Genomic DNA, 27,267 nt, shown 5'->3' with positions numbered 1-27,267 from the left:
TCAGGCTCTGTGCTGACAGCTCGGAACCTGGAGCCCACTTCAGATTCTGTCTTCCTCTCTCTCTCTGCCCCTTCCCTGCTCATGCCCTGTCTCTCTCTCTCTCTCTCTCTCTCTAAAAAATAAACATTAAAAATGTTTTAAAATAAAGATATTTTGACACTTTAGAGTCTAAAAATTACAATGAAATATTCAGTAATATAAAAATACATCTTGTCATAGAAGGCAGAACGTTTACATCTTTGGCTTTGTGATCGTAAGTGTATGTTATGAAACTAATTAGCTCTAGGCAAGGCGTTATGTGAGTAATTTATTCTCCTCACATTAACATCAACTGTGAAATCTAAAGTGAGTGATGACATTCCAGGAACAATTACATGTGATAATTCTTCAGCAGGTTTGGGCAAGGTAGAGTAGCTCTCATAAGGGAAAACATCATCTCACACTATTTTAATGATGATGATGGCTCTCCTGAAAAAAGGAACTTAAGGGAGAATATGGGAGTTTAGTGCCTGGGCCCTGGTTCAAGTCAAAGTGAAAACGAAAAGCAAATACTATTTTGAAATTAATTTAAGGGATTATTGGCAATAGATGAGAAATTATGTTTCAGGGCTGTCTAGAAACAAGCACCAACAATTTTGAAAAGCAATGAGATTTGCTCATTCATTTATTTATGGATACATAAAATTACACTCTGATCAAAAATATTTAAAAACTGCGTAACAAAATGACTAGAATTAAATGCACTAAGTTAATAGTGAGTGTCTGAGATGATAGAACTATGGGCAAGTTCCTTTTTTCTTTCTTCCTACTTTTCAACAATTTCAACTTGTCTGGAATCATTCTATAATTAAAAGAATAAAGTCCGTTTAAAAAAATAAACCACAGGGGTGCCTGGGTGGCTTAGGTGGTTAAAGATCCAACTTTGGCTCAGGTTGTGATCTCACAGTTCATGAGTTTGAGCCCCGCATCGGGCTCTGTGCTGACAGCTCAGAGCCTGAAGCCTGCTTTGGATTCTGTCTCCTCCCTCTCTGCCCCTGTCCTGCTTGTGTTCTCTTCTCTCTCTCTCTCTCTCTCTCTCTCTCTCAAGAATAAATAAACTTCAAAAAAATTAAAAATAAATAAAAATGAAAATAAAAAATAAGCCACAGAAGGGCAAATACTATGTGATTCTACTCATATGAAGTATCTAAAGTGGTAAAAATTACGAAAACAAATAGAGAGGCAGTTGCAGAGGGCTGGGGGATGATGGAGAGTTTCCGTGTTGAGGGAGGTGGGTATAGAGTTGCGGATTTGCAAGATGACAAAGTTCCGTGAGTACCCTGAACATGGCCGAACTGTACACTTAAGAAGGGTTAAGATGATAAGCCTCGGTATGTGTAAATAACACCCTACTCTGTGTAAAATAATAATAAAAAGATAACAGTTTAAAAACAAAATACTTTTCATCAACGGCACGGGAGACCGACAAGAAATGGCACGGAAGTCAGAAATTAGTCTGATGCAGGCCATGCAAAATATAGGGTACACAGGAAGGGAAAACAGAGATGTGAGTTCAACTTAAGGAGCCAGTGTTTGTAGGATAGCCAGTGTGGGTTTTTTAATGTTGTATGAATTTATTCTTGAGAGGGAGAGATTAAGAGCATGTGTGAGCAGGGGAGGGGCAGAGAGAGAGGGAGAGAGAGAATCCCAAGCAGGCCCTTGAACTCACGAACTGTGAAATCATGACCTGAGCAGAAATCAAGAGTCGGACACTTAACTGACTGCGCCACCCAGGTACCCCCGAATGCACACTTTGGCTGACGTGGAAGAGGCCACTCAAGATGAGAGTGCGAAGTAAAAGGAATAGGTGCAGAGATATATGAAAAACTAACATATAAACACAACCAGTGGGGGGAGAAAGGGGGAGTGTCTGAGTTTCCCAAGGCTGCCACAAACTTATTCCCTCAGAGTTCTGGAGGCAAGAGGTCTGAAATCAAGGTGTGGTGAGAACGCGCTCCCTCCACAGGCTCTAGCAGGGAATCCTTCCTTGCCTCTTTAAGTTTCCGGTGGCTCTAGGCTTTCCTAGAAGGAAAGGCCTAGCCTTTTCCTAGCTTTGTGGCCACATCATTCCTCTCTCTGCCTCCATCATCCTATGGCCTTTTCCCCTGCACGCACGTCTTTTCCTCTTCTCTTATAAGGAAATTTGTCATTGGATCTAGAGATCACCTGGAGAATCTAGGATGATCTTGGCTCAAAATCTTTAACTACCTCTGCAAAATCCTTTTCCAATAATATCACATTTTCAGGCCCCAGGGATTAGGATGCGGATGTATCTTTGGGTAGGTGGGGCAGGGGGACCATTCAACCCACTCTAGGGAAAAGGTCTCAAAATTGTAAGAACTGTGCCCATATAAGATCCATATAGTGAGAGATTCATATATGTGATCCATATATGATCTCTATATGTGTCAGGCAATGAGAAGACCTACACTGGGGAAAAAAAAAAAAAAAAACACTTAAGTTTGTGTACCATACCTCTCCCCAAATTCATTTGGCACTCTCTTCTCCTAGTATGACGTGAAGATGACTAAGATCCAATCCCAGCCCCCATGAAGTCCAGTGCGGGGAGAAAAGCATATAATCAAAATAATTGTAATGTGCTGTTTAAGTGCCACAATAGAAAAATGTTCAAAGTATTTAGAAGCCCAGTGAGAGGCAAAAGTAATTTTCTGCAGGATCAAAGAAGATCTTACTAAGTGGAAACTGGCACACACACATACAAAAGTGGTGGTGGTGGTGGTTATTCTGGGAAGGGATTTCATGAGCAATGGTTTACAGGCCAGGAAGTGTTTATGGATTATCAGGGAAGAGTGAAAAGTTGGGTAACCCCAGAGCGTAAGGTCTAGGGCAAAAACGAATAAGAAGTTATGTAGCAGCCGGAACTGTGGACAGAAAATCTTTATCTTTACCTTCGTGTCCCATTCTAATCAAGATCTGGAAAATTGAAGGGAGTCCCCGGTGTGGGGAAAGAAAGAAGACCGCTAGTTACCACAGAGCTTCTGGGAATCGGTGGGGGCTCTATGAATTGAGACTGATTCGCTGTGAGCACAGGCTTTCAAAAGATGTCTGAAAGAACAGCGTGGCCTAGATGGCAGGGGGCACTAGAAATAAGGCGCACCCTCAGAAGGAAGGCTGTTGCAGAAAACCCGAGAGGAGGTGGTGAAGAGCGGGAGGGTGCAAAAGCTGTGGTGACGAGCAACAGGTTGGATATGGAAAGGGGGCTCCAGCGGAGGCAAGAGGCAAAGGTCACCCCTGGACCAGTCAGCTCGGGCGGATGGACGAAGAGCAATACAACTGAGAGAAGAAATGGAGAGATGGAGTTCATAGTCCCTCGCCCAAGATTTCAAATCTAAACAGCTCTGAAAATCTAACATTTAGTAAATAAGTCTGGTGTAGCTCACCCGGTGGTAAGCCTGACCTGAATTAACATAAGGCTGTTTGTAACCCTTACATGTCTTCCTTAGAGTCAGTACGCACAGTTTGCTAAAGAAATACTGTATTTGATTATGGGGTGTTGTCCCCATAACATATGGCACAGGCCTTGTGTTACCTTTCCCAGACCTGATAAATGTCTAACACCAGATATTTTTTTTAGGGCCTAAGGGTTTTAGATAAGTAATTTTACACCCATAATGAAACCAGTCTGAATTTGCATTTGGGTGTTCAAAATGAAAAGTCCTGTGAAGAGCGAGTATACACGAATGAATACAGGCGCGTGGGGGAAAATATTTCCCAGTGAACTCGAACCATTTCCACATAGTGGGAATTTTAAATAAAATGCCAGAAGAAGCCGGAAAAAAATTCTCCTCACAGAGGAGCGTCTTAGTTAACTGTAACATGTTGGAACAAATTCCACAGCAAGGCCAAAATTTGAGATCTAATATATGTACTAGCACCACGTACAGATTTTCTGATACATTTCTCATCTAAGCAGACCTCTCTGAGAGAATGTCAGCAGAGAAGCTCTATGTACTTTATTATCTGTGCTTTATGTTTCCGCCTAGCTATTCTTGAATGGAACCAGCCTGCTGACATGGGTAGCCGCCTGTCTTCACACGTCCTCCTGGCATCTCTGACTATTCTTTTGAAGGCAGGCCCTTGGAGTACAGCATTTTTCCTCTGGCCATTTTACTTGTTCAGACACACTTACAAGAGTTATTTGCAAAAACTCACTTGTTCCCTTCACATTTATTTTCTGAGTAATGTGAATGAGAAGGGAGAAAAAGAAATCAGAATTGCCATGCTTCGTATCCAGAGAGGACAATGGTGGAAGCTGAGAAATTGCCAAGAATTTAGAAATAGAAATCGTCCTTTGCCAGCTCACAAATATTCCCGACACCTGGCCCAGGTTTAATTTCATCAGGTGTGGAAGAACATGGTATCAGAGCACGTGTACACGTGCACGCATACCTCAGATGACCGAAGGAACCACTGAGGTGTTGTTCCTTCCATCCCGCTGGCATTTCTTCCCTCCCCCACTAGTCTTAGCACTACACAATGGTCTGTGAGGTCTCTGGGATTCAATGCAAATCAAACACGTAAGTAAGGTTTGGGACCAGATGAGTTCATTTGATCATATTCCAGTTTCTTAATTGCTATGCATTCATTTTAATGGGAGAGAATGCACATGAATTAAAACTCCTCTTCTTTTTCATTCTGCACGTACTGGCAGAAATATCCTGAATACATAATTGCAACATATCCTGTGATTAACATTAACCGTCTTATCTCTGCCCCAGAGTAGGGCAGTGCAATCCACAAAGCCAACAATTAAAATGAGACAGTGTCACCTTTTAGGCCTAGTTGAAACTACTCAGTAATGTATCCATCACTTAATTTTTTTATATCTCGTTAGTTCACTCAATACATATCTCACAGGCACTTTGTTATTGTGCTCACAAGCATCCCTGCCAGTGTCAGAAATAGGTGAGGACACAAACTTTTGAAGGGAAGGGAGTTAATATTTGATGAGCACCTACTATGTGCCAAATACCTTATTTTATCATCTAATTTATTCTCCCAAACTACCCCCATCAATATAGGCACTATTATCCCAATTTTATAAACATGGGAAACAGTGTGAGAGAAGGGAAAGAACTTTCACAGAGCTCGTATAGTTCAAAAACGGTAAAAACAAGATTCATCCTATCAAATATTTACAGACCACTTGCCATGTGTCTGACACTGCCCTGAGATATACAGTGCTACAAAGCTGACAAAGGTCCTTCCCTCTCAGCTCTTTCCACTGTAACTGTGGTCCTCAACCCTGGTGATTCCACTAGAATCACCTGGAGAGCTTCTGTAACATACTGGTGCCAATGTTCACTCCTGGTAAGTCAGAATCTCTGGAAATGAAGCCTGAGCTTAAGGATTTTTTTTTGAAAGCTCAACTAAGTGATTCTTTAAAAAAAAAAAAAAAAAAAAAATGTTTCCGACGTTTATTTGTTTTCGAGAGAGAGAGGCAGAGCGCTACCAGGGGAGGGACAGAGAGAGAAGGAGACACAGAACATAAAGCAGGCTTCAGGCTCCGAACTGTCAGCATAGAGCCGCGCTGTCAGCACAGAGCCCAACATGGGGCTCAAACCCATGAACCGTGAGATCGTGACCTGAGCCAAAGTCGGACACTCAACCGACTGAGCCACCCAGGCGCCCCTCAACCAAGTGATTCTAAAGTACATCCAGGATTGAGAACCTTTTCCATTTATTAGATTATGCTATATACAAGGTTACCACCCTCAAAAAACTTACCCTGTATAGAAGTTAGAGAAAAATTCGTACAAATATAATATACTTGGAAAATAATTTTAAGATCATGCATAAGGAAATGTGAAATTGTGTGGTATATATTTAAAGTATTGGGGAGTAGCCTGGATGGCTCAGTTGGTTAAGCATCCGACTTTTGGTTTTTGGCTCAGGTCATGATCTCGTGGTTTCATGAGATCGAGCCCTTCACTGGGCTCTGTGCTAACAGCAATTTACTTTTGGAATTGGAATGGTGTCATGGGCTGAACTGTGTTCCCCCAAAATTCATATGTTGAAACTCTAACCGTTGTATCTCAAAATGTAACTGTAGGTGGAGGGGGGCCTTTAATAAGATAATGAAATTAAGATGAAGCCTTAGAGTGAACCCTGAGCCTACCTGACTGGTGTCCTTGTGAAAAGAGGAAACGGGCACACAAAGCGACACCAGGGGTGCACACACATAGAGAAGCGATCATGTAAGCACACAGCAAGATGGCAGCCACCTAGAAACCAAACGAAGAGAGGCGTCAGGAGAAACCAACCCTGCTGACAGGGTTGATCTTGGGCTTCTGGTCTCCAGAACTACGAGAAAATGAGTTTCTGTTGTTTAAGCCACCCAGCCCATTGAGTTTTTTATGGCAGCCCTAGTAAACTGATACAGATGGGTTCATAGAAGTCTAGTATTACAGTAAAGAAAATATGGGGAAACCACTATACTTTTGCATACTTTCGACCAGAGTCATGCTTCTCCAACTTTGGTGTGTATCAGAATCATTTACAGAATTTGGTAAAATGCAGGTACCCACGTCCTATGCTACTTTCACAAGTTTGGCCCACACGATTCTTTGCTTCTGGTGATTCTGATACACACCACAGTTTGAGAACCATTAGATCAGATAATGGAGGACATCACTGGCAGGTGAATAAGTGGTTGTTACTAGGGACAAATAGAGGCTAAAATGAGTGTGATACATACAGATGGGAGTGATGATATTAAGGAAATCTGCATAATTAGTACAAAAAGCCTGGTGGTTAATTTTATGTGTCAACATAGCTAGGACATGGTGCCCAGATAAATGGTCAAACATTATCCTGGATGTGTCTGAAGGTATTGTTTCACATGAGGTTGACATTTAAATTGGTAAACTTTGAGGAAAATAAATAATGTCTGTGGCCTCACCCAATTGGTTGAAGACCTGAGTAGAACAGTTGGATGTCTCCAAACAAAAAGGAATTCTGCCAGCAGGTGGCCTTTGAGATGATAGATGATAGATAGATAGATAGATGATAGATAGATAGATATACATAGATGATAGATGATAGATAGATGATAGATAGATAGATAGATATACATAGATGATAGATAGATAGATAGATAGATAGATAGATAGATATAGAAATATACACACATACATGCATACACTCATACTCGCATCTTGTTGGTTCTGTTTTTCTGGAGAACCCTGACTAATACAAGAGTAAGGTGACAGACCTGACGGGAAGGCCTTGATGAGCAAGCTAGAGTTTGGCCATTATCTGATTGTGACTATAGACATTTTCAGATAAACCAGGTGAGGCTTCAGACCACAGATTTTGCCTTTGGCACCTACCAAAAGAACAAACAACAGTATAGAGAATGGGTTAATCCATACTGTCCTTTTCTCTTTGATGCCACAGAAAGGGGAGCAGCAATTCAGAAACATGAAACTTGTTAGAACAATATTTAAAAGGCTGCCAAACTGATTCTTTGTGGTTGTGACAAGGAATCACCAATATATTACAGGGACAAAGTGGAAGAAAGATGCAACAGGGTGATGATAAATGAGGCGGTGGGCCTAAAATTTTTGATGTAGGTAACAAGCCCATGTTCTGGTGTCATCTGCTGAGATTTCTTGAATCTGTTCTCTTGTGATGTAGTAACCATGAAAAATATCCCAGAATAAAACAAATCAAGTTAGACTTCAAGGATTCAAATGAGAACCACTAGGAATTTTATATCCTACCGTTCTAACTTGGCTTTCAAAGACTTCTGCTGACGTGCATCTTGTGTCTCTATTGCTGTTGGAAGGATGGGATAAATGCTACATTATTTGTTTTTAAAATGCTGTTGAAATCATCTGTGCTTATCGTACCCTTGTTGTAGCTATGTAGGTTTCTCAGTTCTAGACCAGTCTAGACATTCTTTTTAATTTGTCTAAAATTGGTCCATCTCCAGTTTTACTACATCTGTACTGAGAGGCCACCACACTCTTTCATATATTCTTTCATTCTATTCAACATTTATTAAATAAATATGTATTGAGTACTTACCCTAAGCTCCACACAGTGATAGGTATTTCAAATATAGTGTTCAACAAGACAAAAGATATAATCTTATTATAATCTTTGGTAGCTTATAAAACTATATCTTGAAAGGCAAAAAATAAGGAGAAATGTTCCAAAGGATACTGACCCAAACATCTGATGGGATTGCATTGGCTTGCAAATGGGTTGGGGGTTTCCCTTGTGCATGCTCAATTTCTAGAAATTTCAGGGAGCAGAATTTTCATGAGTGGAGATTCCAATAGACATAAAATTCTTTTCCAGGAGACATGCAATGGGAAAGAGTTTAAAGGTTTCCTCCTTCCTCACTCCCACCTTCTCCTCTCTCTCATTTAACAAGTATGTTTGGATCTATGCTATGGACAAAGTTGGGCAAGGATATGGTGAGTGAAAACTGTCTTTGCCACCTTAGAGCTTACAATATAGTAGGGAGTAAGGCAGAATAAAAAAAAAAAGTCATACAGATGAATGCAAACTCTAACAATAAGTGCAATGAATGAAAGGCACATAGAAATGACAGGGGAGGGGCACCTGGGTGGCTCAGTCGGGTTGAGCATCCAACTCTTAATTTCAGCTCAGGTCATGATCTTGTGGTTCATGAGATCAGGCTCTGCATCGGACTCTGTGCTGACAGTGCAGACAGAGCCTGCTTGGGATTCTCTCTCTCTCTCTCTCTGCCCTCCCCTACTCATTCTCTCCTCTCTCTCTCTCAAAATAAATAAATAAACACTTAAGAAAGAAAGAAAGAAAGAAAGAAGGAAAGAAAGAAAGAAAGAAGAAAGAGAGAAATGGCAGGGGACCTCACTTAGCTAGAGAATGAGAGAAGGCTCTATTCTTATTTATGGAAAACCATCAAGTTCTATTCATGCAGTTGCTCAAGAATAGTCTTCACTTAGTCTCAGTCAGTGTTGGGAATGATTTCTTTCTCTAAAATGCTGTATTAAATACCCCCAAACAGGTGCTTTTTTAATTTTTGTGGCCACACAACTCTATTACCTGATTGTGAGGATGGAAATCTTCCCCTTGAGTAGGTAAATAGTGCCTGAGTTGATAGTGGATCCCCCATTAAGCAAAAATAGAGACAACCAAGATGTTCTCAGCTATGATAACATTAAATATCTCCCTTCTGGGTGCAGAATCCAAGTTGTCGCTGTCTATCCATTCCACATGTTTATCTTATGGACTACAGCAATGGTTCTCATTGGAATCATCTAGGCACCTCAAATACTGCTGCCTGAGTACCATCCCCCAGAGATTCATATTGGTCCAATATAACTGGGTTTTACAAAGCTCTCCAATTGATTTTATCGTGAATCTATGATTAAGAACCACCGGGCAACTATGATCTCTGTCTGCAAATGACTGTTATTATAAAAATAGCCTACATTTTCTGATGTCTGAAATGGTCTTGCCTGTATTCTCAAAGTTTTGCACTCTCCAAGTATTTGACTCATAGAAGAGAGTTCCAGCATTCCCAGAATTCAAGAAGCCTTCTATGTCAATCAAATGTTAGTGGTCACGGTTGCTTAAAACTGTTCAGAGACTAAAAACTTGTTTTAGGAAAGTAGGAAGGGTCTTGAGGCAGAGAACATTTGGGGTACACTGTGAAATACTGTGTTTGGGTCTGAAAATTATCTAAAGACTAGGCCTTGTGATAGAAAGTCTATTGGGGATGTATATTGAAGTTTATTTTGCTCAGACACTCAAAGCAAAATAAAAATTTGCAACTATGATGATTATAAATTTTGGGCTAAAATACCAAGAAATTACCAGAGGAGAGATGGTGAGGGGGTGATGAGTTAAGTAGGTGATGGGGATTAAGGAGTGCCCTTGTAATGAGCCCCGGGTGTTGTATGGAAGTATTGAAATACTGTATTGTTCACTTAAAACTAATATTACACTCTATGTCAACAAAAGTTGAAATAAAGACTTAAAATTAAATAAAACAAAATGTGCAAAGAACTCAAATGAGCAGTTCAAATTCTATAATCCATGGGAATTGATCTGAGAGAGACAGGAATGCAATATGATCAGGAAAGCTTCCTGAAGATGCAGATCAGATAGGCCTTCACTGGTAAACAGGGTTTTGTCTGGTAGAGAGGAGAGGAGGCAGGGAGTGTGGAAAATATTACATAAAGAGGTAAGAGCATGGAATAATGGCATGAAATTGGAAATAAGCATCAGTTTTAAGAAACAGTGAAACAACTGGCCAGCTGAAGTGTAGGTGTGATGTTATAGAAACCTGGGAAAGATGAGGCACCTCAGTGGCTCGGTTGAGTGTCCAACTTTGGTTCAGGCCATGATCTCATGGTTCATGAGTTCAAGCCCCAAGCTGGGCTCTATGCTTACAGCTCATAGTCTGGAGCCTGCTTCTGATTCTGTGGATTCTGTGTCTCCCTCTCTCTCTCTCCTTCTTCCACTCTTGCTCTGTCTGTGTCAAAAAAATAAATAAACATTAAAAAAAAATCCTGGGAAAAAAATGCATTAGTCCAATGGTACCAGACTGGGGAGCTCTTTTAATTCCAGGTATAAGCATTTATACTTTAATTTCTAACAATGAGGACCCTGAAGTTCTTCAGCAGGCATAAGATGGCATTTTATGAATATCAACTTGTTGGCAGGTGCAGAGTGGGAGGGGAAGATTAAAGAAAAAGATCAGATAGGATGGTTTGGCAATGACTTACCTGTAAGGTCAAGAGAGTTTGGGTTTTCCTGATGACTGTGCAAAGAAAAACAATGGGATGTATGAAAGAGGTAGTTTGGAATAAGAATCAACAATAATTGGTCATTGACTACATGTAGGTGGCAAAAAAAAAAATGAGTCAAAATTATTCTGAGGTTTTAAGCCTGAAGGATTTTTAAAATCCCTGGGAAGTTTTGTAGATGCTGGGATCTTTGGGCTGTTGTTATAACAGGAACAGAATAACCAATTCTGGCAGTTGTCTCTGCAGAAGGATAAGCACACCCTTGGTGTATTTCATCCATCTCAGAGTGAGTTTTTCTACACCTTCTTAGAACTAACACTGCAAATATTTTTGTCAGGCCAGATTATCTCATAACAAGAATGGTTTGATGCCCTACCCATAGTCAATGTGGAGAATTCCAATTTATGGAGCAGATTTTCCCTAAAACCTATACATTAAGCCGGTACAGTATTCATCTGCTAGGGCTTCCCTAACAAAATATCAGAATGAGTGGCTTAAACAACATAAATTTAGTTTGTCACAGTTCTGGAAGCTGGAAGTCCAAGATAAAGATGTTGGCAGGCTTGCCGACTGTAGTCTTTCCACTGTGTCTTCATGTGACCTCTCTGTGTGTAAGTATCTTTGGCGATGCTTCCTCTTATAAGGACATCAGTATGTTCAATCAGGGCCCATCCATATGACTTCATTTAACTATAATCACCTCTTTGAAGGCCGTATCTCTAAATGGAGTCCCATTCTGAGGTTTACCGGAGGCATGGATTTCAGCGTATAAATGTTGGGGTGGAGGGACCAGAATTTAGTCCCTAATAGGCAGCATGTTCTCTAACCAGTATTCTTTTGGAGATACCCAATATTTAGGAATCAGAAGTTAGGTATTTCTGGGAGGTATGTTCAAAGTCAAGGGAATATCTCGCCTCTTCCACAAAGCAGATGAAATCAATCTATCATTTAAATTTTATGAATGATACAAAATAGAAATGGAAAATGCGTTATGCAACTAAATTATTCTTTTTTATCTCCCTATGATCATTCTACATGTTTTGGATAAGAGAGGGCGAAAAAGCATTTCCCAGCTCACCAAATCATTTCTGTCTATGTCCATGAAGTTTTCTACCTTCCCTATTCCATCTGGGTTGCTGGCCCTCCAAAAATCCATTTCATTCACTTATTTATGTTTTTATTCATTGATTCATGTAACATCAGTATGTGAGTGTCTACTCTGGACCCCTCAGGTGCTAGATCCTAGAATACAATAGAGAACAAGGCGATCAAAAGTCCTGTGATACAGCTCTTATAAGGCACTATGAGACACAGACAAACAAACAGACGTTAGCAGTAATCTGAGGTAAACGCGAGGAGAGGTCTGAAGTGCTAGGGAAGCTCAACACAGAGGCACTTAACCAATCCATGGGATTATTCAGAAAAGGCTCCCCTGAGAAAACGACATTTAAGCCGTACCTGAAGGATGAACATCCAGAAGAGCAAGAATAAAAGAAAGCAAGGAGGCGGACTCCAGGCACAGAGAATGACAAGCACAAGTGCTCTGGAGTGAGGAAGAGAGCAAGGCCCCTGAGCAGAGCTGGAAGAAGTTCAGAATGAAGGAACAGGTAGTGCAGCTCTCGCAGACCAGGCAAGAAGAAGGGGTCGAGGGAGAAGGTGGGGTTTGAAGGAGATTAGATGGTAACCCCGGGGCACTTGGAAGCTGTTGAAGGGATTTAAATTGAGCAATCATTTGGTCAGATTAGGATTTTAACGAATTCACTCTGGCCTCTACCGTGGGGTGGAGCTGGAGGCAGGATGAAAGGAGACCAGTTTAGAAGGCTTGTTGAAGGCATTTAAAGGAGATAATGCTTGGAACTAAGGAGACCATAGTGAGGCTAAAAAACAAAAAACTGTGATTTGTGAAAAATTTAAGAATTCTGGGGATCGATGCTTCATTTAGCTTCCCTAGAAGACAGTGATTTTCTTTTTTGCCTTGTTCACTGATATATCCCAAATGCATCCTCTAAGCTTCTTGAGGACAGTAAAGATAATGAGCAGGGAATGTTGGGTTAGCTAGACAGCACTGACTATATTCTCTGACTGGTTGTTACAACAATGGAATTCATTTTGAAAGCTTTTGTGTGCCAACTGCTGTACTGGGTGCCTTGCATACACAGTCTTATTTGGTCCTCATGAAAAACGTAAAGAAGAGAAACCAAGAATCAGAGATTTGGGGTACACAGTCCATAAATGGTAGAGGGAAGATTTGAACTCAGGCCTGTCTGATCCCAAAACCCCATCCTCTTCCCCTTCTGATCTGTTGAAATCCAACCTTATACTCCTCTCTCAATAATAGGCTGGAAAATCATTTTTTCTCAGGGGGCACTTTTTACTTGTTCAAGGGCTGACAAACTAGTCAACTTGCCTTGCCTCCCTCCTGATTTGCCACCTGCGGGCACTGAGCCTCACCAAGTCCCCAGGGCTGAGGGGAAGAACCAGTCTGAGACAAAATCTCACGTATAGTGGTCCTGTCCCACAGCCTGTTTCTCCTACAGAGTTTGAGGTGGCATGAGGTCAGGGCAAACACTTTCATGTTTTCTTTCTATGAATTGCCTGGATAAATACTCTTCTCTAAAAATATTTAAAAAGTAACAAGAAAAACTGGTACTTGAGGCTTAATTCTGACCAGGAAGAGAAAATTGTAGGCTAAAGAAGGAGCCATATGTTCCATGGGAAACAACAACCACATGGTCTTGATTTTTTAAATAACCAGAGAATATAACCATGAATCAGTTAGTCAAAATGTATTTATCGTCTCCTATTCTGTATCAGATATCGTCCGCTATTCTCTCTCAGTTATTGTTCTAGAGCCTGGGTGCACAGGACAAGACAAAGTGTGTGCCATCCCTCAGAAAGCTGATGTTCTAATGCGTGGGGATAAAGAGACAATAAACATAAAAGTTAGACGATACTCCTAGAATTTAGAAAAACAAATTTTAGTAATTTTTGGAAGTTTTTAAAATCTAAACTGCTAATACCAGATAAATGGTCCCCATTTTTTTCTTGTCTCTTTTTTTAATTAACAATATAATATTTGGAAGTGGAAACCTGGTTTTAAAGTGAAAATTTATTCAGTAACTGGTAAAACTTCTATGGGAATAATGAAAGAAGGCAGTAGCATTGGGTAGTTCTCCATCTATTAATGGTTTTGTAAGGTCTTTAATATGCTTAGGAGAGTTATCACAATTTTACTTTTTATTTCTATAACAGTTCTCTTTATTTCCTAGTATCCATTTAATTCAAGCAACATCTTATACCATAGTTAAAATACAGCTATTCTGTTAAATTCAGTTTGGAATAAACTTTCAAATATTCTTGATAGAAACTTTTAATAAAAGGACATGAACAAAATAAAAAATATTCAGGAAAAAAAGCATTTGGGAAAATAATTTCACACCTAGAGACCCTGGAGGAGAGAGCTAGCATGCATGGGTGACCAAAGACTCTAGATGTTCTAATTAAAAAAAAAAAAAAAAAAAAAAAAAAAGTACATTTGAATTGTGGAAAATTGCTATAGTAAATTCTTAAATAACTTGTGAGCATGCAGGAAATGAAATGGTGACTTCCAAAAGATTAAAGCATTTTGGTAACAAATCGTACTTTTGTAATGAGCAGAATGAAACGTCCTACAACACAGTGCATTGGTATTTATAAGTCATTTCTCAAAATCTTTCACAGTATCTGTGTTAATAAGATTTTTTTAAATTGCATATGTAATACTACAGTTAGCAAGTTGGATTCCCAGTTGCACAGAAACATTGATTAGCAGGTAATGGAAAGCTGACAGAAATACTCTACTCCTTTTCTCTCTGACAATTCTACCAGGGATTTGAACGAAGATATGGAAGGCACATTTTATTAAACATACCAAAGTATGAGGTTTAGGGTGAAAGTTAATGTGTTTGAAAAGAACGGTTAGATTAAAAACTTCTTGATTGACTGGAACAGTGGGAAGAGAAGACTGTTGAGCTACCATGATAGAACACTCATTACCATTGCTGCCTTCCTCCTGGGTTTGCTAAAGCCACAATCCAGATCTAACTGAATGCCTATTTTTATACAATAAGCCAATTCATTAGAAAATAATAGGCAATAATCATTGTCTGGAAAGGACTAATTTTAATGCTAAGTGATAAATAGACTTGTTATTGTTTTCTTCAAATGAATGAGAGCATCAAATTTTAAAGTAGGAAGAAATCCCATAGAAATATCATAGTTCAGCTTTTCTCTTCAGTTAAGAAGATCTATCGCATACCAGACACATGGCTAACAGGCCCTTTCTGGAGTTTATTCATGACTACATCTCAGTGTTAAAATGGTGCCTAGAACTTAGTCACAAAAAATATTTGATTGAATGATTTTAGGGTAGGGTAACTCGCTTCTTTCTTTGACACTGCATTTCTGGGGGATACCAATTGCTGAAACTGTCTTCCTTACATTGAGTCAAACTCATTTGTCTGTAACTCCCTATTTATTAGATATAATCATGCTTTCCTGATATGGATAAAATAAACCCAGTTGTCTTCCAAATATTTTAAGATAGCTAACAATTCCCTTTTAAGAATGTGTTACTTTTTCCCAGAAGAAGGTAACTAATTCCTGAACCTTCTTTATATAATATGGTTTCCTATCCCTCAAATCATTCTTATCATTCTCTTCTGTATGTACCTCAAATCTTCAGAGTTTCATATAATGTGATGCCCTGAATTAATCATGTCTCCAAATGGAAGCTAATCTGACCACTATACCACATTATTGTAAAATTGGATTAGCTGTCAGAAAGAAAGCTATGTAAGTGGCAATTATTTTAGTTCAGTCTGAAATCAATTAAAATCTTTAAGTGTTTTCTCAAACTACAAGTAGGTCTGAGCTGACATCTGGGTTACACATGTCAATTAAAAAAAAAAAAGATTATATTTTTCTTCTGTTTTCCACACCAAGTCTTTTAATTAGCCAAAGGATAAAAATAAGACATTGGTTATAAGAAAGAAGGGCTTATTCTATAATCATTTAAATTTGGTTTTAAAATCTCATACAGGCCTAATCAGATAAATACGTATTGTTCTCTGTACTCAGGCCTGAGACCTGAAAGTGATACCCTGGTACTCGTGGCTTAGACTCTCCATGGGCAGGAAGCACGGGGCACTCAGTGAGGGAAGTCCAAGAAGCCAGGTAGGTAAGAAGCCATGGGCACACAGCACAACACGATTGCCCAAGTTTCCCTCTAGGCCAAGTGGACCTGAGGATTGCATGAAAGCACTATTGGCAAATAGAGAACCAGTACCTATGACATGCCCCTTGCTACTCTACCCTATGCTCTGAAAGGAGGGAGAATTCTAGAATTCTTTCCCAGATGGGAGGAAGAGAAGAAATGGCCACAAAGGCATATAAGGACACAGCCTTCTGAGCTCTTCTCATACACAGTGAATGGATGAGCTATGTGTCAGAGGGCGATCTCTCCTGTGGAGACCTAAGAGGGTCTAAGAGGGCATAGTGATTAGAGTAGGAATTCTGGCAATTCATCCTTCAGTAGCTTGAATCGAGCTCTTTGCAACTCTAAGAAGGGTAACAGAGGAAGTTGGACAAACCCAGTCCACATTCCCCTAAACCCTCTTCCTTTCCTTTTTTCTACAACACAGATCCAGGACCTGCCTGCCTGTATTCCCTTCCAGGCTGCCGAATGCCAAGACCTGCTCCAGATGAAGGCTGCTTTGGCCAACCAAGACTCATCTGCCCCCAGGGGGTCACATGGCCAAGGTACTTTGGGCATAGAAGGGGCTAGAGGCTGGGTGAGTCCTTCCAAGGGAAAGGACAGAGCAGGAGGACCCCTGGTGGCACAGGGAGTCTCTGTAATGTCCTCACAATTCTGCACTGGTTCCAAACTCACACGCTCCACTCTGCAAAACACACTCTTGGCTTCAGCAGAACCTTTCCTCTTAGAAGGCAGCTTAGCAGGGGCTCCTGGGTGGCTCAGTCGGTTAAGCATCTGACTGCAGCTCAGGTCATAATCTCACAGTTTGTGAGTTTGAGTCCCGTGTTGGTCTCTGTGCTCACAGCTTTGAGCCTGGAACCTGATTCAGATTCTGTCTCCCTCTCTCTCTGCCCCTCCCCTGCTTGCTCTCTCTCTCTCTCTCACTGTCTCTTTCTCTCTCAAAAATAAATGAACATTAAAAAAAAAAATTTTTTTTAAGAAGGCAGTATAACAACCATGTTTTGTTCCTTGGGCATTTCCCTTTGGAATCTTACCTCAACCCACCCCCCATTCCAAGCAGCTTCTCAAAGTATTTCTCACAACACTTAACAATCTTCTCTCTGAAAGGAATTCTAGTATGAGATTTTCTCCATCCTGTAACAGTCCCAGTGATGTTTTATGCCCCTTATAGAGTGGTATCCTGGGAAGTGCTCTTGCTGGCCTACTGATCCCAATTGGGATCAGCAAAGAGTAGACCTTGTCTTCTCTTCATTCATGGGTCTAGGACCCGCTTCTTTTTTCTCAGCAAGATGATAAGAGGTCTGGTTCAAATGGAGTCAATAGTAATGTGGTGAAAAGGAGCTCTTTCCACATCTACCTTGCCAGGTACCATCTTTCTTTGCCATGTACCTTGTTTTCTGCAATTATTTAAAAAAAAAAAGGTAGGGTGGGGGGATTGTCAACCCCCAGAAAGAAATGTCTTGCATGGTAGTATAGACTGTATTGAAAGTTCAGCATCTGATGCTCTGTTCCTGGGAATTCAAGAGAAGCCTGGGTGAGCATTGCAATACCACTGCCACCTACACTGGGGAGAGAAACTCTGAAAGGTTGTAACTTGTCTGCAGCATGAGGCGATCAACCTCTATAGTCTGGTCCAAGAGGAAGCAATTTAATTTCTGAGCTATTGAACCACAATTCACGAATGGAAAGGACTCCTGAATGGTGCAAACGATTCTTTGTAGGAATGCAAGGTTCAGCTATCATTACATATAAAAATGATATGCTGTTTATATATTTGTTCTTTCTCTCCTTCCATTCTCATCCCCAGCCAAGCCACCATCCTTTGTTTTTTTAATTCATTCTGAAAAACAAAATCATGAAATATATTCGCACAACAAAGTCTTTTCTCACTCTCAGCCATGTTTATATAGAGCTGCAGTAATGGTCTTCCAATAAAATGAAATAAAGAATGCCAACTGAAAGAAATGAAGAAATAACTAATTTGGCATAAAAGCCCCACTGTCTTCCCCTCTAGCAGGCAGTCACTCTTACTCTCTATCTCCCTCATACTTTACTTGTGCTAAGGTAACAGGATTAGGAGATGTCTGCCATACCTCTAAACTTAGCAGAAGATGCTGGAACAAAGCACCAACTAACTACGTTGAAAGAAAAAAATCAAATACACATCACCTTTTGATTATGGTCAAGGCATTCCTGGCCTTATTTTCTTTGCCTTAAAAAAGGTGTTTGACATCTTAGGTACTAGGTGGGCCAAACAAAACACATCTGTGGATTGTCTTTGGCCAGACAGATCCAACTTTGCAAAGCCAGACCATCAGCTGTAATGCAGGATGTTGCAGATTTCTTCCATCCCATCTTCTGTGTTCCTTAAGAACTCTGCCACAGACCCAGTGCCAGCTTTTATGAAGATCATTATCTCATTTATTCTCCTTGGCATTTTACAGAAACACACACTTTGAAGGATTAGGTGACTTCCCCCAGAGCACACAGGCCACAGGTGGTAGAACTAGGACAAAGATGCTGTGACATCAAAGCCCATGCTCTGACTCTTATGTTGTGCTGCTCCTCAGCAGTAAGTGGGGGAAGCAATGGTAATTCTCCTTGATGAAGTGACACTCAGCTGCAGTGTCTTCAGGATGTCTCTGTGACCTGGAAGAGCCAAGGGGCATGGGGGGTCCTGCACCTTTCCAAGTACAAGTCTTCCCATCCATGAGTGGATCATGTGCCTTTTCTGAGGACCTTTCATTATCCTTCCCCAGCCCCTGGAAGCAATGAAGTTTGTTGGAAAATCAGCAGAATTTTTTCTTTCTAGCCCACTCTACTTTAGTGGAGGTAAAATCTTAGGGGAGTCATAATTTAGAAATTTCCAAATTTCTGAAATAGAGCAATCATCTCCCACTCTTCCTGAAAGAATCCAATGATAATAGTGTGTATGAACGTACTTCATAAATGGGAAAATATTCTACGCGATATTCTGGCTCAAGTTTAGATAACAAAAGTTGGATCAATGTGCTAGCACATACCCGCTGGCAGAAAGAAAGAAAGAAAGAAAGAAAGAAAGAAAGAAAGAAGAAAGGAAAGAAGAAAGAAAGAAAGAAGAAAGAAAGAAAGAAAGAAAGAAAGAAAGAAAGAAAGAAGAAAGGAAGAAAGAAAGAAAGAAAGAAAGAAAGAAAGAAAGAAAGAAAGAAAGAAAGAAATGAAACTGCACAAACTAATTTTGTTCCTTTGCTAGTATTGTAGCTATCATTCTAAAACGCCGTGGTGTTTAAAATGCTGACTTAACAAAAAAAGGCAGGTTTGGGTAGAAACCAAGATAGCTATCAAGTGGGTTTTGGCCATTTGTGGCTTATTATGTGGTTCTTGAGCATAACCAGAGTAAACTATGATGAGGCCAAATGGAGATGCACAGCATTAAACCCTGGGGCTGCAAGAGCAGACACTTAGAATAAGAAATAGTTTGATTCTACAGTGTTCTGAAGGGAACAGGTGACTCAGCAATTCTGTCTTCATTTCCTCCTTGGTGCAGACCTAGCACTAAAAGAGAGCAAAAGCTGGACCTCTGCCTCCTTTAATCTGTTCTTCCATCAGAGTAAAGAGATTAAACACAGGGAAGTGCTAACTTCAAGACCGAGTAAGGAGTTGCAAGCTATCGCAGCTCACTCAAAGTCCAATTTATCCCAAGGAGTTTTTAGAATGAAATATGTTCCTTTAACTCTTAATTAAAACAACAAACAGACAACAATAAAAAAAAAAAAAAAAACAGCCCTTTGCTAGTCACAGAAAATGTCTATCTGGGTGATAACCAGAATTTTCTTTACTGGTACAAAGTCTTTAAAATTTCCTATCTTACCTGAGGAAGGATTATTCCCTTTTTATAGATGAAAAAACTAAATTTCAGAGAGACTAAGCCACATAGATAGTAACTGGTAGAGATCACACGTGAACACAAACCTTCTTTTTCAAATGATCTTAAGTGTTTTCTATGCTCTAGCCCTTTTAGATTTCATCAGTGAAATGCTGGGGTCATTTAAAGTCACGGCTTTGAAATCAGTGAAACAACTAACAAACCCAAGGCAACATGGTTAGTTTTCATAAACCATTTATTGCAGATTTCACAGGATAATACCAGTTTGAAAGTTTATTTCCTGTTGTTCTCCAACAGTTATTGAACTTGTCACAGTACACATCCAAAACATTTCTATTATTGTTTTGTAAAAAATTCCATGTGACTCTAACGTTGTCTTTTCAATGCTGAAACTAACTTCCCTGTATACGTGCTGTCTCTTGACTCAGAACATAAGGTTTTTTAACAGGGCCATGTTTGGTTGAGAACAGGTTGGGAGGGATGTGGGAGGCAAAGGATTTTAGGTTGAGGTCTGGTCTGGTTAGCTCAGGTGTCTGGAAGAGGGCTCTGAAATGTCCTTGGGAAGCCCTTAGTCTCAGATGTGCTGAATTTGGGGGCTAATAATTAAAATTGTACCATGTTTTACACTTGAATATGTCTAAGATGGTATTTGTAAAACATTAGGTGACCCTAATTACATCTTAGAATCATCTACTCTAGGTGCTTACTTCTGAGAAGTAAGAAATATTCCAAAGTTCCCATATCAGACAAACAGGAAAAGGAGCAGGGAATGTTTGATGAGGAATTATAGACAAACTGCCCAACTATGCCTTGAACCACAAATCTGCACGTAGCCCAAAAAGAGCTGATTCAACTGAGAGCTGTCTGATATTAGCGAGCAGAGAGAGAATCAAGAACATGAAATTCCTGCCATGTCAGGCCTCTGGGGCCATTGCAATTACTGTCTCCTGATCAGCCTGAATGCAAGTTCAGACCTCACCCTGCCCTTCCAGCATCTCTCCAGGACAGACAACCACAGACTTTGTTATCTGGCCCCAATCAAACCCCAGATCTGCTAGAGAAGACTTTTCAACACTCCTGTGGATTTCTTCATTGAGAGACCTGATGAGTCCTGGGTATAAGACAGTCTACCCTAAACCAAGAGGGCCACATTCTGTTTTCTAAATGAATGCTTCCCCCCTGTAGGTAGGTATCTGCTTGAGTGGCTAGGAATTAGGTGTTCAAATTGGTCAACCCAAAATGGGTTCAATTTAACTGTATTTTTAAATAATACCCTAATGTCCATATCTATACCGGAATGTGCAGGAGGGGAATAAAGGAGGCAAATACCAATAAAAAAGAACATAGAGTAAAACAAATTACATATCCAGAATAAGAAAATAAGCAAGCCAATTATAAAATAGGCCAAAAATATGGACATTTCACCAAGAAGCATGAATAAGCACATAAAAAGCTGTTCAGCCAACAGGTCAATACAAGTTATGACCAAAGTGAGATACCACTACATAGAATGTAGTAATTAATTTTAGAATGGCTAAAATTAAAACAACCAACCATTCAGAGTATAGGCAAAATATAGAATAAAGTGATTGAACCTCTTAAGCATGCTGGTGGGGACATAAAGTGGTGCAGCCACTTTGGGAAACACTTGGGAAATTTCTTTGAAAAGCAAAAAACATGCACCCTCCCCCCAAAATACACTTACTATGGAATCTAGCCATTCCATTCCTAAGTATTTCTAAGAAAACTGAAAGTGCATGTCCATATAAAAACTTGTACATTAATATCTAGTAATCTTAAGTGTCAAAAACTGCAAACAATCTGAATGGCCATCTATCCATACAATGGACTACTACTCAGCAATAAAAAAGAATTATAATATTAGTATACACTATAACATAGATGAAGCACAATGTCATTAACCTTACAAAATAAGCCAGACAAAGAAAGTATATATACCACATGATTCCATTTATATAACATTCTACGAAATGAAAACTAATGTTTCATGACAGAAAGTAGATCAGTAGCTGCCTGGACATAGTTGGTAGGGATGGAAGGAGAAGGGAGAGATAGCAAAGGGGCAGGAGGAAACTTTTGGAGATGATTGATATGTTCATTATCTTGATTGTAGTGATGGTTGCATGAAGGTGTATATGTCAACTCTTCAAATTGTATACTTTAAATATTTACACTGTTTTTGATTGTCAGTGATACTTCAATATAGCTGTTTTAAAAATACCATGAACACTGGAGTGTTTCCTTTTTCCTTTGCTAATTTTTTACAACAAAGTAATATGTACATGTATGTGTGGAAAAGCTATACTAAGGGCCTCATAGTGAACAATAGCAATAGTTTCCATACAAACATCTTTTCAATCCTACTTTTTAAAGTAAACTGTTTTTCGGAGTCTATAGAGAACAAACTGATGCTTACCAGAGGGGAAGTGGTGGTGGGGGCAGGGGGATAGTGGGCAGATGGATGAAATAGTTGATGGGGATTAAGGAATATACTTGTGATGAGCACCATGTGTTGTATGGAAATGTTGAATGACTATATTGTACACATGAAACTAATATTACACTGTGTGTTACCTAACTGGAATTTAGATAAAAATTTAAAAACAAAATAAATCTTTCCTCAGCAAATAAATAAATAAATATTTTTCTCCCCCATACCCAAAGTAAGCTTTTTAACTATCTCTGATTTTAATTCTTTCGTATTTGTCTTTCTAACTTTAAATATCTGACTTAAATTATTACTTTCAGTTTTCCAATATAAGATTCTCTAACGGTTGTACTGCCTCTCTCCTTTCTCAACTTCCTATTATTATGCTATTTCTTATATTTCCTCAATTTGTCAAAATCTTGACATATTTTATTTTGCTTCATAATCACACATATTTTTCTACACAGTTTTTTTTTGTGTTTTTCTTCACCATGTTGTTACTACCATCTCACAATGTATAGTCACATTATCTAATTCTTAGAAACGATTTCTTTATTCTTTATTTCTTTATTCTTCAACGTTTATTTATTTTTGGGACAGAGAGAGACAGAGCATGAACGGGGAGGGGCAGAGAGAGAGGGAGACACAGAATCGGAAACAGGCTCCAGGCTCTGAGCCATCAGCCCAGAGCCTGACGCGGGGCTCGAACTCACGGACCGCGAGATCGTGACCTGGCTGAAGTCGGATGCTTAACCGACTGCGCCACCCAGGCGCCCCTTTATTTCTTTATTCTTAAGACAGTCTTCCTAGAGTCTACTTAATTGACTTTCTGGCTTGCTATCCAATTATCATGCAAAGATTTCTTTTCTTTGCCTCACTAACCACTAGGCTAGTTTCCAATTCTTTTTATCCAATTTCTTTTTCTTGTTTTCTAGAATTATCTTGCTGGATTATGTCCTCAAGTAACTTTTGGAAATGATGCCTGGCACCGAAGTTTCTGAATCCTTCCATATTGAATATGGTCTTTATGCTCTTCCTAGACTTGATTAAATTGACTAGAGTATAGAATTCTAGGTTAATATTATTTTTCTATGAACATTTTACTTTTGAAAAGTCTAATACACTGGTCTGATTTCTTCTTCTATGCAGGTGATCTGTATTTTTTATTTTTTTTATCTCAGACGAAGTTTCTACTTTATGCCTTATCTTTAAGATATTGAATTTTGGAGGCACCTGGGTGGCTCGTTTTGCCAACAGCACAGAGCCTGCTTGGGATTCTCTCTCTCCCTCTCTCTCTGCCCCTCTCCTGATTGTGTACACAAGTGCACTCTCTCTTTCTCTCTCTCAAAATAAATAAACTTTAAAAAGAAAAAGATACTGAATTTTCATGGAGTAATAACTTGATGGAGGTCATTTTTATTCAATCTGTTCCTCATTTGGTGGATTGCTTCTAAAGGAAGTTTCTTTAGCTCTGGGAGACTATCTCAGTTCTTTTATTATTTATTTTCCCTTGATTTTCTCCCCCTCCACACCCTTTTAATTTTGTTTCAATTGTTCTCTTTCTGGAATTCTTACTATTTAACTTGTTGAGGTTTTGACTTGATCTTCTGTTTTAATTTTCCTTTCTAGATTTTCCTCCTTTTTTCCCCCCATTTTACTCTGCTTGACAACATTTTGTAACCATAATTCAAGCCCTTCTAAAAATGTAGAGGAAGGGAACAATCATAGAGCTATTTCTAAGAGCTCTTTTTTTGTTTTCTGATTGCCCAATTCTTATTTTGTGAATACCACATCTTCACAGTTCTCTTTAAGGACAAGAAGTAGAGTTCATGGAGTTTAAATTTTCTTTTGTTCTCTAAATTACCAGTTAGTTCCCATTTCTTTTTCTTGGTCTTTAAAACTGTGGATTTTCTTCATATATATAGTGATGTTTGGTTCTTCTTTCGTATTTATATTTTATGTTTACTATTTCAAGGTAACTGGTGTAGGTTTTCTTCTCTGCTGTGTATATATTTCGCTTTCCCACTAGGGAAGGCTCCATGTTAGACTGAATCGGCAGAACACTCCCCAATTGGAGACGGCTTGGTAATATTTACTGTAGGAGCCTTGAATCACCCCAGACAGTTCTTTAATTCTTTCCTAGAGAAGAATTCTAAGGTCAGAAAAATGTATATAGAAGAAGAGTGTGGGACCCCAGGGGGCCTGGGTGGCTCAGTTAGTTAAGTGTCCAATTCTTGGTTTCAGCTCAGGTCATGATCTAACGGTTGTGAGAGAATCGGGCTCTGCACAGATGGTGTGGAGCCTGCTTGGGACTCTCTCTCTCTGTCTCTCTCTCTCCCCCTCCCCCACTCATGCACATGTGCACACACACTCTCAAAATAAATAAATAAACTTAAAAAAAGAAAGAGTATGGAAGCCAAATGACAATGTCATTTTGTAACCAGATTTTTAATTAACCCCTGGATTTTTTTTTTCAACATTTCATTTTAAAACACTTTTAGATTTATAAGAAATTTCAAAACTAATGCAGGTAATTCCCATGTACACTCCATCCAGATCCCCCCAGTGATAACATCTTACATCACATCATAAATGCAGAGAAACTGAGGTGCCTGGGTGTTAAGTCTGACTTCAGCTCGGGTCATTATCTCATGGTTCATGAGTTTGAGCCCCACATTGGGCTCTCTGCTGTCAGCACAGAGCCCACTTTGGATCCTCTGTCCTCCTCTCTCTCTGCCCCTCCCCCACTCTCATTTTCTCTCTCTCTCTCAAAAATAAACATTTAAATACATAAATAAATAAATGCCAAGAAACTGATATTGGTACAATTGATAACACAGATTTAGTCAGATTTTAACAATATTTCATTCTTTTTTAGGCTGCATTGTTCTATGAAATTTTATGACATGTATAGATTAGTGTACCCATCAAAACAAACAGGATACAGAACTGTTCCATCACCACTAAGAAACTCCTTCATGCTACCCGTTTATACTCACCTTCCCATCCCACCCCCAGCCCTAATCCTTAGCAACCACTGCTTTCTTCTTCACCACTATAACTTTGTCACTTCCAGGATGTTATATAAATGGAATCATAGAGAATGTAACTTTCTAAGATTGGCTTTTTTAACCCATTACAATGCCTGAGACTCATCTAGTTATTATTTGTTTATTAATACTTTGTTCTTTTTTATTGCTAAATAGTGTTCTATTGTATGGATTACCACAGTTTGCTTCTCTAGCCACCCACTGAAGTACACTTAGGTGGTTTCCAGTTTTAGGCTATTGCAAATAAAGATGTTATGAACATTTATCTACAGGTTTTCTGTGAACATAAATTTTCATTCCTGTAGGATAAATACCCAGGGATGTGACTGTATAGTCAGATGGTAACTCCGTGTTTAAATTTTTAAGAAACTGCCAAGCTTTTTCAGAGTGGCTGTACCCTTTTATATTCTCACAAGCGGTATGTGAGAGACTCACTTGCTCTGCATCCCTGTCAGCACTTAGTATTATCAGCATTTTTTATTTTAATCATTCCAATAGGTAGTTAGTACTTGAATTTGCATTTCCCTACTGCCTAATGATCTAGAGCATCTTTTCATATTTGCCATATGTATATCCTCTTTGGCAATGTCTTTGGTCTAATCTGTGCTTGGGTTGATTGCTTTCTTTCTGTTGTTTAAAGAGTTCTCTATATATTGTGGATATATATGCTAGAGTTTAAGTAACTGAAGACTCCTTTCTTTTTCTCTCTCTTTTTTTAGATAGAGAGCATGTGCACGAGTTGGGGGAGTGGCAGAGGGGGAAAGGGAGAGAAATTTAGCAGGCTCCATGCTCAGCACAGAGCTCAACACAGGACTCAGTTCCATGAGCCTGGGATCACGACCTGGGCCAAAATCAAGAGTTGGATGTTGAACTGAATGAGCCACTCTGGCGCCCCTAACTGAAGACTTATTTCTAAAATGGGGAAAAAGAAACAATCTCTAAGAAAATTTTTCAAATTAAAAACATGTTTTTAATTTGTTTTCTAATTTTCTCAGCCAAGACACAAAATATTTAGATTGACAAATATTCCCTGAGAAAATCATCAAATAAAAAATCTCCTTGAAAGCAAACGTCATTTTTTATGCAATTAATTCTTGATTATCATTTGTCTGGCACCTGTTAAGCATTTTTCAGATGAAATATTATATTCTTACTGGAATGTTACCACTCATCTTTAAACACTTTAGTATTATTAATGACCATGTTGTAAATACATTTTGATTGAATTATCTTGAATTAGGATAAAAACAAGATGACTGTGACAAATGAATGCTTGGAAGTGGAATTTCTTGAGAAATTTCTTTGATAATATGAAGTCAAAGCTTTGAATATATGTTCTTTAACAATAATCTGAAGCTGGGCTTCTATTCTTAAAGAAATGCCTATTTTATTTTTATTTTTTTGTTTAATATGCTGAAAAAACCTGGAGTAACAGTTGTTTCCTAGAAGCTATTTCACAAAAAGAAGTTGAGTGCTCTTCTGAGATAAGGCTGAGATAGAAACATACTGATTTAAAATGTATTAAAGGGGCACCTGGGTGGCTCAGTTGGTTGGTTAAGCCTCTGACTCTTGATTTCAGATCAGGTAATGATCTCATGGTTCTTGAGATTGAGCGCCATGTCGGGCTGCATGCTGACAGTACAGAGCCTGCTTGGGATCCTCTCTTTCTCAGTCTTTCTGTGTTTCTCTCCCACTTGTTCTCTCTCTCTCTCTCTCTCTCTCTCTCTCTCTCTCTCTCTCTGACAGAAGAAATAAAAAACAAAAGGGAAACTAAAGCTAAATTTTTTTTTTAATTTTTTTAACCTTTATTGATTTTTGAGACAGAGAGAGAGAGCATGAAC

The 27,267-nt window shown here is 39.2% G+C and overlaps 1 protein-coding gene and 1 long non-coding RNA gene across 8 annotated transcripts in view; one reads left to right on the top strand and one right to left on the bottom strand.

Moving 5' to 3' along the window:
- The window catches only part of LOC123585981, a 267,199-nt gene that overhangs the window by 227,750 nt on the left and 12,182 nt on the right, over window positions 1–27,267 (top strand). Inside the window, exon 2 of the long non-coding RNA XR_006706514.1 lies at window positions 16,490–16,607. This is a non-coding gene — a long non-coding RNA (uncharacterized LOC123585981). The remainder of the gene's footprint in view (window positions 1–16,489; window positions 16,608–27,267) is intronic.
- FABP12 (fatty acid binding protein 12) overlaps window positions 1–27,267 on the bottom strand; it is a 58,326-nt gene that overhangs the window by 21,074 nt on the left and 9,985 nt on the right. For 5 of the 7 annotated variants that reach the window (XM_045454759.1, XM_045454754.1, XM_045454758.1 and 2 more), the window contains exons 1-2: window positions 10,453–10,496; window positions 6,179–6,284 (exon numbers count right to left, since the gene is read on the bottom strand). The exons of 1 other annotated variant lie outside the window; for it this stretch is intronic. The gene's annotated coding sequence lies outside the window, so the exon portion shown is untranslated. Of the gene's footprint in view, window positions 1–6,178; window positions 6,285–10,452; window positions 10,497–27,267 lie in introns of those variants that run through there. One more of the 7 variants, XM_045454756.1, reaches the window with a different exon arrangement.

This window comes from Leopardus geoffroyi, chromosome C3, assembly GCF_018350155.1.
Source record: "Leopardus geoffroyi isolate Oge1 chromosome C3, O.geoffroyi_Oge1_pat1.0, whole genome shotgun sequence".
NCBI lineage: Eukaryota > Metazoa > Chordata > Mammalia > Carnivora > Felidae > Leopardus > Leopardus geoffroyi.
The sequence above is the reverse complement of the archived record's forward strand: the minus strand, read 5'-3'. Positions and strand labels throughout refer to the sequence as shown.